Genomic DNA, 12,665 nt, shown 5'->3' with positions numbered 1-12,665 from the left:
ATATATATATATATATATATATATATATGTATATGGGTTCCCACCAAACCTGACCCAAGTTCCCTGGTCTGTAAACACAATGATCCCATTATGAGAGGTTCCCAAAATCCCTGTGCTGAGTTCACGGGTCCTTACACCACCTCTTCCCATTATGAGGGGGTTCCCACCAAACCTGTCCCAAGTTCCCTGGTATGTACACCTACTGATCCCACTATGATGGGTTCCCAAAATCCCTGTGCCGAGTTCATGGGTCTGTACACCCACTCTGCCCATTATGAATGGTTCCCACCTAACCTGTGCCGAGTTCCCATGTCTGCACACCAGCTCTGCCCATTATGAGGGGTTCCCATCAAATCTATGCCAAGTTTCCAGGTCTGTACAACAACTCTGCCCATTAGGAGGGGTTCTCCCCAAAACACATGCTGAGTTCCTGGCTCTGTAAACCCACTCATCCCATTTTGAAGCGTTCCCACCAACCATGTGCTAAGTTCCCAGGTCTGTACACCTGCTGGGCCCATTATGAGGCATTCCAACAATCCTTGTGGCGAGTTCCCAGGTCTGAACACCCACTCTGCCCATTATGAGGGGATCCCACCAAACCTGTCCCAACTTCCCTGGTCTGTAAACCCACTGATCCCATTATGAGGGGTTCCCAAAATCCCTGTGCTGAGTTCCCTGGTCTATCTACCCACTCTGTCCATTATGAGGGGTTCCCACCAAACCTGTCCCAAGTTCCCTGGTCTGTAAAACCACTGATCCCATTATGAGGGGTTCCCAAAATCCCTGTGCTGAGTTCACGGGTCTGTACACCACCTCTGCCCATTATGAGGGGGTTCCCACCAGGCCTGTGCTGAGATTCCCAGCTCTGTAAACCTGCTTGGCCCATTATGAGGCATTCCAACAATCCCTGTGCTGAGTTCCCAGGTCTGTACACCCACTCTGTCCATTATGAGGGGGTTCCCATGAGCCCTATGCTGAGATTCCCAGGTCTGTACACCTGCTGGGCCCATTATGAGAGGTTCCCCCCAAACACGTGCTGAGTTCCCGAGTCTGTAAACCCACTCATCCCATTATGAGACGCTCCCACCAACCATGTGCTGAGGTCTCAGATCTTTACACCTGCTGGGCCCATTATGAGGCATTCTAACAATCCCTGTGCCGAGTTCCCAGATCTGTACACCCACTGTGCCCATTATGATGGGATCCCACCACACCTGTCCCAAGTTCCCTGGTCTGTAAACCCACTGATCCCATTATGAGGGGTTCCCAAAACACCTGAGCCGAGTTCACAGATCTGTACACCATCTCTGCCTATTATGAGGGGTTCCCATGAGCCCTGTGCTGAGATTCCCAGGTCTGTAAACCTGCTGGGCCCATTATAAGGGGTTCCCAAAATCCCTGTGCCAAGTTCACGAGTCTGTACACCACCTCTGCCCATTAGGAGGCGTTACCACAAACCATGTGCTGAGGTCCCAGGTCTGTACACCTGCTGGGCCCATTATGAGGCATTCCAACAATCACTATGTGGAATTCCCAGGTCTGTACTCCCACTCTGCCCATTATGAGGGGTTCCTAACAAACCTGACCCAACTTCGCTGATCTGTACACCCATTGATCCCATTATGAGGGGTTCCCAAAATCCCTGTGCCAAGTTCCCGGGTCCATACACCACCCTCTGCCCATTATGAGGGGGTTCCCATGAGCCCTGTGCTAAGATTCCCAGGTCTGTAAACCTGCTGGGCCCATTATGAGGGGTTCTCCCCAAAACACATGCTGAGTTCCCGGGTCTGTAAACCCACTCATCCCATTATGAAGCGTTCCCACCAACCATGTGCTGTACACCTGCTGGGCCCATTATGAGGCATTCCAACAATCCTTGTGGTGAGTTCCCAGGTCTGAACACCCACTCTGTCCATTATGAGGGGTTCCCACCAAACCTGTCCCAAGTTCCCTGGTCTGTAAAACCACTGATCCCATTAAGAGGGGTTCCCAAAATCCCTGTGCCGAGTTCACGGGTCTGTACACCACTTCTGCCCATTATGAGGGGGTTCCCACCAGCCCTGTGCTGAGATTCCCAGGTCTGTAAACCTGCTTGGCCCATTATGAGGCATTCCAACAATCCCTGTGCTAAGTTCCCAGATCTGTACACCCACTCTGCCCATTATGATGGGATCCCACCACACCTGTCCCAAGTTCCCTGGTCTGTAAACCCACTGATCCCATTATGAGGGGTTCCCAAAACACCTGATCCGAGTTCACGGATCTGTACACCACCTCTGCCCATTATGAGGGGTTCCCATGAGCCCTGTGCTGAGATTCCCAGGACTGTAAGCCTGCTGGGCCCATTATGAGGCATTCCAACAATCCCTGTGCTGAGTTCCCTGGTCTGTACACCCACTCTGTCCATTATGATGGGTTCCCACCAAACCTGACCCAAGATCCCGGGTCTGTAAACACACTGATCCCATTATGAGGGGTTCCCAAAATCCCTGTGCCGAGTTCACGGGTCTGTACACCACCTCTGCCAATTATGAGGCGTTCCTGCAAACCATGTGCTGAGGTCCCAGGTCTGTACACCTGCTGGGCCCATTATGAGGCATTCCAACAATCCCTATGCTGAGTTCCCAGTTCTGTACACCCACTCTGCCCATTATGAGGGGTTAATTTTGTTTATTGAAAATCTTACAAACAACAACTTATATACAATAAAACCATAATAAATAAATAAAACATATTTACAAAATAATTGAATATGACTATACAAACCAGAACGAACAAGAACAAAATAAACAGTGCAAAACAAATTGCGCATTACATAATCCCTATGGTAGAGCCTGACTAAGGAACATCACCGTCACCATGCATGTAGCCTTCTATCAAAATTGTATTGGATCTGAAAATCTAAGGGAGTGAAAGAAGAATACAAAGAAAGCCGCACACCCCGAGATCAACAGGCAGCAGCTACAGAGCCCTGATATTCCTCCACGCCTTTATCCAGGCCTCCTGCTGCCACCTGTCTTTCTCAAGACCCCGAATCTTCCCAACCTCACCCAGAATGTTCTGCATCACCACTTCCACAGGGAGGATTTTACCCCGTAAGGATACCTGACACCGTGCACTCCACGTGAAATAACGGACTACTAAACTAACTAAAAAAAGTGTTTCCAAATCATAATCCCGACGAGTCTGAAAAGCCCCATACACCCACTCTGCATAACTCATATGGGGGAGGAAGGGTATACTCAGAGCCCTCCCCACCCTCTTGTACACCTCTATATTAAAAGGGCACTGAAGTAGAAAGTGATCCATGGACTCCACCACTCCTCCACACTCCACTCTCGGGCAGCCCCGATCACTCATGGAAAGAAACTTCAAGTTGCCCTTCACATATAGTTTTTCATGAAAGGCAAGCCAAGCCTGATCCCTAAACTTCATTGGGATTCTCTCCAAATTAATCAACCGCAAACCCACCCCCAAAACCAGGCTTGGGCAATCCCTCAAGGCCAGTGGCTCGCAAAAAACAGAGCTCATGATCCGCTTCTCAAGAAGTTTCCTTGGAAGAGATCTGACTTCTCCTGCTGTTACTTGCCACTGCCGAAGTATTTTCAAACACGGGGCAACATAAGCCGGGAGCATATCATGCTTGACCCTCAGGCTCTTCACTGGCCCCCCATTTTCCCAGTCTCGCAGAAAGGGCCTAAACCAGGACTGGAAAATACCAACCCACTCTCTGCCAACATGTTACCAAGATTGTACTTCACAAACATCAGAGAGAAAAAGACTACAGGGTTGATCATCCCTAGACCACCCTCCCGCCTAGAAAGGTAAGTCACATTCCTTTTGACAAGGTTTATTCTGTTCCCCCATAACAGCTGGAAGAAACAAGTATAGACCCTGGTATAGAGAGAAGCTGGCAAAACGCAAACAAAACTGACATATAGAAAAATCGGAATCAGGTAAGTCTTGATCAGATCAACCTTTTCCCTCAAGGAAAGCTGCCAACCTTTCCAGCTTGCCACCTTGGCATCGGCATTCTCCAGCCTGTTCACCCAATTTGCAAGACCATAGTCACCTGGGCCAAATTCAATGCCTAGAACTCTAATTTTTTGCTGGGGCTCCGGGAAGTCATCCGGGAGAACAAAGCTCTCACCATCCACGCCCATCCAGAAAGCTTCACACTTGTCCTGGTTGACCTTTGAACCTGATGCCTCTGAATACTGCCTTATCACTGAGACCACCTCCTGCGCCTCCCCAGTCCCAGAGACAAAAACAGAAACATCATCAGCATAAGCCACAACTTTCAAAGGAGGCTCACCAGCGATGCCCAAAGGTACCCCACACAATGGCCCATTCTCCAGCCTTCTAATGAAGGGTCGATTGCAAATGCATATAACAGAGGACTCAATGGGCACCCCTGACGCACACCCGAGCCGACCACAAAGGGTTGCCCGACCCAACCATTAACCAGAGGAAAGCTTTCAGCCCCTTTGTACAAAATCTTGAGCCAATCAATGAAACCCCCCTCCAGGCCATATCTGCCAAGAAGGAGCCATAAGTACTCATGATTAACCCGATCAAAGGCCTTAGCTTGATCCAATGTCAGCAAAAATTTACCCCAACCAGCAGCCCTACAACGCTCCAAGGCCTCCCGGACGGCTAACACTGCTGAGAAAGTGCTTCTACCTTGGACCGAACAGTGCTGGTGGTGGGATAACAAACTGCCTGCCACTGGCGATAATCGCCAGAAAAAAATCTTTGCCAGTATCTTTCTATCGACATTAAGAAGGCTAATGGGGCGCCAATTCTCAATCATCGTAGGATCTTTACCCTTTGACAGAAGGATCACTGCAGATTGCCTCATGGAGGGAGGGAGAATGGTATTTCCCGTAATCCCTCTCCTGAACCAAAGAGGCGTGCCGGTCATATTCATGTCTCCTAAGGAGGAGCTTCACCTCAGAGATCGCCCCAGAATCTCCTCCATTCGAAACAAGGCGGTCAAGTTTCCTCTGCAAACGCTGGTAGGTGATATACTTATCTTGCTGCTTCTTTATTCCTATGGCCTTGAAAAGCCTAACAGTCCGCTGTTTTACAAGCTCCCACCATTCTGACTTGCTGTTGCAAAAATCTAGGATCGTTACCTGTGCTTGAAAAAAGTCCTCAAAGGATTGTCTTACTCTCTCGTCTTCCAGGAGGGCCGAATTCAATCTCCAGATACCCCTCCCCCTAGGTGGCATGTCTGAGGCATTCAGAGTCACAGATAAAATACAATGGTCAGAAAGCTCCACTGCCCGACACAGGTGCCGAAAAAGCAGAGTCTCCCTTTAAAAAAAAAAACTATCTATCCTACTCTGACTACTACCTCTCTGAAAAGTGAACCCCGTGCTGTCTGGGCAACGCTTAATGTGCACATCTACCAGACCTGCTTCCCTAACTATCGCATTGAGAAAAAGGGTGTCATAGCCCAGCTTATATCTGAAACCTCTCCTGTCTTTAGACCTAGTAATGGTGTTAAAATCACCTCCAAAGATAACCTGCTGGGCCGTAAAAAGAAAAGGCTTAATCTTTGTAAAGAGGCATTTCCTGTCCCACTTCGTCTGGGGACCATAGATGTTAATCAGGCGCAAGTCCTGCCCCCTTACAGAGACGTCCAAGACCATGCATCTCCCAATCTCTACCTCAATTACCCACCAGCACGTTACCATACCAGAAAAAAGGACTGCAACCCCGCTGTAAGGCTCGGCCGCAAGAGACCAAAATGAGGGACCACGTCTCCACTCCTTCTTTGCCAGATGTATATCGGCCAGACTATTCAGATGGGTCTCTTGTAAAAACAAAATGTCAGCATCAAACTCGCTGAGCAAAAATAAGGCCATATGACGAGTGCTTACTGATCTTAAGCTGGCAACATTAATGGTTGCCACTTTTAACGGAGTGGGAACTGCCATTAGGGTAATTGAGGCAGACATTTCTTAGCCTGACTACTCCCTCTCCCTGGAGAACCAGCACGCTTTGTTGCGCCCTGGCACTCATCATCCATGGAGGACGCTGAGCTGAACGAGTCCCAATCATCATCATCATCATCCGACAGGACCTTAAACTTATTTTTCAAAGACAAAACTTCAGGATTGAAGGGAACTGAACCCCTTTTTTTCCTTCTTTTGCCCCTCCTCTTCCTATCCTCCAACCACTCCATATCATCTTTGGATAAATCACAACCAGCCTCCCCACACCTATCCTCCCCTTCAACCCCCTCCCCCCCACTCTCCCTTCCCTTATCTACCACCAGGCCAGCCTCCCCACTATTTTCCCCACTCCTCTGCCCCCCGCGATCTGCAATAGAAACCCTGCAGCGTCGGGGGAGGGGGACTGGCACCACACCTGATGCACCAGCCTCAGCACCTCTTGCTGCCTCTGCAATTTTAGAAGACACAGAAGGATAAGACACAGAAGGATTGGACACAGAAGGATTGGACACATTCTTGGCAACTGAAACTTTACATACAGACTGGGAAGACATAGGCACACTAGGTACACGCACAGACTGGAAGGACACAGACACATTGGGTATTGGCACAGACTGGGAGGACACAGACACATTGGGTACTGGCACAGACTGGGGAGACACAGACACATTGGGTATGGGCACAGACTGGGGAGACACAGACACATTGGGTATTGGCACAGACTCAGATGGAATCCTCCATGTCCAGACGGAAAAACTCCCTCATGAGCTCAGGCTTGTTGTGCATTGCCTCAGGACACTGACTATAAGGATGTCCCACTGCATTGCACAGATTACACCTTATAATATTACAATCCTTTGCCAAATGTCCTATACCCTGACACGGAGAGCACTTCATCACTGGACAGGAGGATGCAAGATGCCCTTTATCTCCACATTTATTGCAGAGCTTTGGCTGGCCCGGGTAGAAGATGGTCAGCCTGTCCCTCCCCAGGAAAGCTGAGGATGGCAGATGTTGGACAACATTGTCAATAACCTTTAGTTTCAGCTGCACAGACCATCCCCCTGTCCATATTCCCCGATCATCCAAAATCTTTCTCAGGGGGCTCAGGACGTCCCCATACCTCCTCAACCATACAGTCAGATCCCCTTGTGGTATAGATTCATTGCGCACAAGTATTGTCACCATTTTAATGAGGGGCTGGCGCGAAATAAGTTTGGGGATGAGCCCTTTACAGTCCGGCAGGCCCCTACACACGTGTTCAAACTTCTCCCAAAATATGTCCAAAGACTCCGGATGGATAAAGGACAAATTATATTCATAGGAACCTGACGGACTGATCAGGGCGAAGAAATCTGCAGGCCTAAACCCCATCTGCAGGATTTTATCCACCACTGTCCTCCTATGTGGGGGGTTTCCATCGCCTTCCCATTTCAATTGTACAACATTCCTCCTTTTAAACAGGGAGGAAGATAGAACGTCCCCATGCTCCCTCCCTGCTTGTTCCCCCTTCCCAGATCCTGTGGCAGCAACACCAGCATAAGTTTTTCTTCCACCACCAGCATTTGCAGTCTTGTCCTTAGATACATTCAAACATTCAAACCTGCTGGCAGAGTCTGAATCAGCTGGGATAGCAGTCTTCTGATTAGCAGGACCCACCCCCTCCCCCGAACCCTCAGCTTCAATCCTGGGAGCCATCACAGTCTTGGCTGCTGCAGACTCCTGGAGAGCTGTAGTACTACTACACCCAGCATCTCCTCCACCATTCACAGGCAAAGTCACTGTATTGTCCATGGACCTCTCTGCAGACTGAAGCTGACAGTTATTAGCAGATGTTATTGCTTGCTGTACATTGTCTATGGGTCTGGGCTGACTGTCTGTAGTACTACAACCCTCAGCAGGCCCATTGTCATTAAAGTTCCCCCCATCCTGCACACACACTGTACCTGCACCTGCTCTCTCCACAGGTCTTTCTTCCACAGGGCTAGGAACGGTGTCCATCTTCTCCTCACCTTCCTGGGGAGCTGCATTAGGACTGGACTCTAGTTTATTGATCAGATCCAGCATGTCAGAACTTCAACCTCCTGCTCAGATGTTCCACATTGCTGGGGAGGGAAGGGGACAGAGGCCTCCGCCATTGAGGGCTCAGCAGGTGTCTGAGATGTTGAACAGCTGGGCTCATCCTCCGGGCCCACTTTCTCACTCTCTGCTTGCATCTCCTCGCTCTCCATGCAGGAAGAGGCTCCTTTCCTCATTTGGTTAAATCACTCCTCATTTTTATATTTCTCTTTAAAAGCTCCACTATTCTCCTTCAGAGAACTCACCAATTCCTTCTGCTTCCGCAGAGCTTGTTCCAGGTCCTTCAATTCAGGCCTCAGAGCCGGTCTCTTCTTACTGAAGACTTTGGCACAAATCTGCTTTTTCTTTTTAAATTCAGATTTCAGAGCTCCCAACTTCTCCTCTTCCTTCTCAATCCGCTTCAGCGTTTCCACAATCCTCCGTCTAAAGGCAGACAGAGATTCATCCTTCCTTGGGCCAGGCCCAGAATCTTCCGCAGGTTGAGGGCTATCCAGGGGGCCCCCGCCAGGGTCCTCCCCAGGATCCAGCATCCTTCCTGGGGCAGAGGAGTAACTCTAGCCCCTGGTCTCTGGAAGCACAGGAGCAAAGGGACTAGCAACCTCTCACCTCGCTGTCAAGGAGAGGAATGGCAGTTTCCCACCATCCCTGTGCTGAGTTCCCATGTCTATACACCAGCTCTACCCATTATGAGGGGTTCCCACCAAATCTATGCCAAGTTTCCAGGTATATACACCAGCTCTGCCCATTAGGAGGGGTTCCCAGGAGCCATGCGCTGAGTTCACAGGTTTCTACACTGACAGATCCCATTATGAGTGGTTCCTATTATTCCTCTGCCAAGTTTCTGGGTCTGTCCACCCAGTCATCCCATTATGACAGGTTCCCACCAGCCATGTGCTGAGGTCCCAGATCTGTACACCTGCTGGGCCCATTATGAGCCATTCCAGCAATCCCTGTGCAGAGTTACCAGGTCTGTACACCCACTCTGTCTATTATGAGGGGTTCCCACCAAACCTGCCCCAAGTTCCCTGGTCTGTACACTCACTGATCTCATTATGAGGGGTTCCAAAAATCCCTGTGCCGAGTTCCCGGGTCTGTACACCACCTCTGCCCATTATGAGGGGTTCTCATGAGCCCCGTGCTGAGATTCCCAGGTCTGTAAACCTACTGGGCCCATTATGAGGCATTCCAACAATCCCTGTGCTGAGTTCCCGGGTCTGTACACCACTTCTGCATATTATGAGGGGGTTCCCATGAGCCCTGTGGTGAGATTCCCAGGTCTGTACACCTGCTGGGCTCATTGTGAGGGGTTCTCCCCAAACCCGTGCTGAGTTCTCGGGTCTGTAAACCCATTCATCCCATTATGAGGCGTTCCCACCAACCATGTGCTGAGGTCCCAGGTCTGTACACCTGCTGGGCCCATTATGAGGCATTCCAACAATCCCTGTGCTGAGTTTCCAGGTCTGTACACCCACTCTGCCCATTATGATGGGTTCCCACCAAACCTGTCCCAAGTTCGCTGGTCTGTAAACACACTGATCCCATTAGAAGGGCTTCCCATGAGCCCTGTGCTGAGATTCCCTGGTCTGAAAACCTGCTGGGCCCATTATGAGGCATTCCAACAATCCCTGTGCTGAGATTCCCAGGACTGATAACCTGCTGGGCCCATTATGAGGCATTCCAACAATCCCTGTGCTGAGTTCCCAGGTCTGCACACCCACTCTGCCCATTAGGAGGTGTTCCCACCAAACCTATGCCAAGTTCCCTGATCTGTAAACCCACTGATCCCATTATGAGGGGTTACCAAAATCCCTTTGCCGAGTTCACAGGTCTGTACACCACCTCTACCCATTATGAGGGGTTCCCATGAGACCTGTGCTGAGATTCCCAGGACTGTAAACCTGCTGGGCCAATTATGATGCATTCCAACAATCGCTGTGCTGAGTTCCCAGGTCTGTACACCCACTCTGTCCATGATGAGGGGTTCCCACCAAACCTGTCCCAAGTTCCCTGGTCTGTAAACCCACTGATCCCATCATGAGGGGTTCCCAAATTACCTTTGCCAAGTAAACGGGTCTGTACACCGCCTCTGCCCAGTATGAGGGGTGCCCATGAGCCCTGTGCTGAGATTCCCAGGTCTGTGAACCTTCTGGGCCCATTATGAGGCATTCCAACAATCCCTGTGCTGTGTTCCCAGGTCTGTAGACCCTCTCTGCCCATTATGAGGGGGTTTCCATGAGCCCTATGCTGAGATTCCCAGGTTTGTACATCTGCTGGGCCCATTATGAGGGGTTCTTTCCAAACACGTGCTGAGCTCCCGGCTCTGTAAACCCACTCATCCCATTATGAGGCGTTCCCACCAACCATGTGCTGAGGTCCCAGGTCTGTACACCTGCTGGGCCCATTATGAGGCATTCCAACAATCCCTGTGCTGAGATTCCCAGGTCTGTACAGCTGCTGGGCCCATTATGAGGGGTTCCCCCAAACACGTGCTGAGTTCCCGGGTTTTTATACCCACTCATCCCATTAGGAGGCGTTCCCACCAACCATGTTCTGAGGTCCCAGGTCTGAAAACCTGCTGTGCCCACTATGAGGCATTCAAACAGTCCCTGTGCTGTGTTCCCAGGTCTGTAAACCTGCTGGGCACATTATGAGGCATTCCAACAATCCTTGAGCTGAGTTCCCATGTCTGTACACCCACTCTGCCCATTATGATGGTTTCCCTCCAAACCTGTCCCAAGTTCCCTGGTCTGTAAACCCACTGATCCCATTATTAGGGGTTCCCAAAATCCCTGTGCAGAGTTCACGGGTCCTTACACCACCTCTGCCTATTATGAGGGGGTTCCCGCCAGCCCTGTGCTGAGATTCCCAGGTCTGTACACCTGCTGGGCCCATTATGTGGGGTTCCCCCCAAACACGTGCTGAGATCCCGGGTCTGTAAACCCACTCATCCCATTATGAGGCGTTCCCACCAACCATGTGCTGAGGTCCCAGGTCTTTACACCTGATGGGCCCATTATGAGGCATTCCAACAATCCCTGTGCTGACTTCCCAGGTCTGTACACCCACTCTGTCCATTATGAGGGGTTCCCACCAAACCTGTCCCAAGTTCCCTGGTCTGTACACCCACTGATCCCATTATGAGGGGTTCCCAAAATCCCTGTGCCGAGTTTACGGGTCTGTACACTACCTCTGCCCATTATAAGGGGGTTTCCATGATCCCTGTGCTGAGATTCCCAGGTCTGTATCCTGCTGGGCCCATTATTGTTGTGATTAAAATGGTATTTCTATATACCTGACAAAGACCAGCTAGGTGTAACTAACGCAATTACAATACTCACGAAACCCTTTATACTAATGCTGCAGCATTAGGAGACAAACATCCGGACAAAGACAATAAGAGATGAGTTGAGACCAAATGTCAGGAGTTGTCTAATTTATTGTGGGAGGGGCTGCACGTTATATGCACCCTTATCAACCAATCATTGTATAGAACATGGGTGTGGTTAACATAGAGGCGTACATATCATTACATATCATTAATAATGAAACAGTCTATTACCATAATGCTATACATGCCTATAATGTAAATAACCTTTGAGACATAGCTGTCACAAGGTTACCAGGACGAAAATACCATCTGGTGATGACTAATACTTGGTTTCCCGTCCCGAGTCTGTGTACCCCAATAAGAGGAAGGCGGGAGATACCACAACTTATTTATACATTATAGAATGCTCACAAAACACTTATGCAAGCAAGTTTATGCATGCTATTGTGACACATAGCTCAATACTAGACCTGAAGGACAAAACTTCAAAATATGTTCTCAAAACTAAGTTAAAAGCATATTGCTCTATAGCCAGAACAAGATTGAGTCACTATTGTTCAGTCATATTACTACAATCCCCTCTAAGTCATGAAATCAAACCATGAACATGACTTACTTACTGTGACATACTCATCCCGGTGGCCATAGTAAAAGTTAAGATATACTCTATTAGCTGCAGCTGGGTTGGAAGGTCAAGTACCTCGGAAACCATGCACATAATAAACCTGAAGCAGGCATATAAACATAATACCATAAGCAAAATCAGTACAACACAGATTGCAATATCCCCAATCCAGGATTAATCCAGGATTCAGCATTGAGACCAAACCCCCCATGTTACCCAGGGGGCTCCCAAGCAATTATTTTGCTTTTTCATCATGTCAATACCCCCTCAGGCTCCTGAGAGAAACCATGCTCTTTTCCAGAAACAATGACCTAGCATAACGGTCCCTGAGGGGGCATCCAGGACGAACACTAGCCTTGAGCAAGTGACGTTCCTCACTGTCCCTGAGAATAACCACTATCAGAACCAATGAGGCCAAGTAACACCATCCCCTGGAATCATTCAGAATCCATGGATGGCATGGTCTTCCACAACAAATGTACGTGCTGTTGTCCAAGGCCAGTGGCTGTCTGCTTAAGAACCTGTTGGGCACCCTCAGAGAATCCTGCAAAAGCAAGCTGTGAAAGTAGCCTGGCCATCTCAGTATGGGGGCCAGAGGCATGCATGAAGAGTGACGTAGGGCATGATCTAAGGTGTCAAGCACTGTGGAGTTCCTGTAGACTCTAAATGC

Source organism: Lithobates pipiens, unplaced genomic scaffold (assembly GCF_037356315.1).
Source record: "Lithobates pipiens isolate NorthernLeopardFrog02 unplaced genomic scaffold, aLitPip1_a1.2 Scaffold_25, whole genome shotgun sequence".
In the NCBI taxonomy this organism is placed as follows: domain Eukaryota; kingdom Metazoa; phylum Chordata; class Amphibia; order Anura; family Ranidae; genus Lithobates; species Lithobates pipiens.
The sequence above is the reverse complement of the archived record's forward strand: the minus strand, read 5'-3'. Positions refer to the sequence as shown.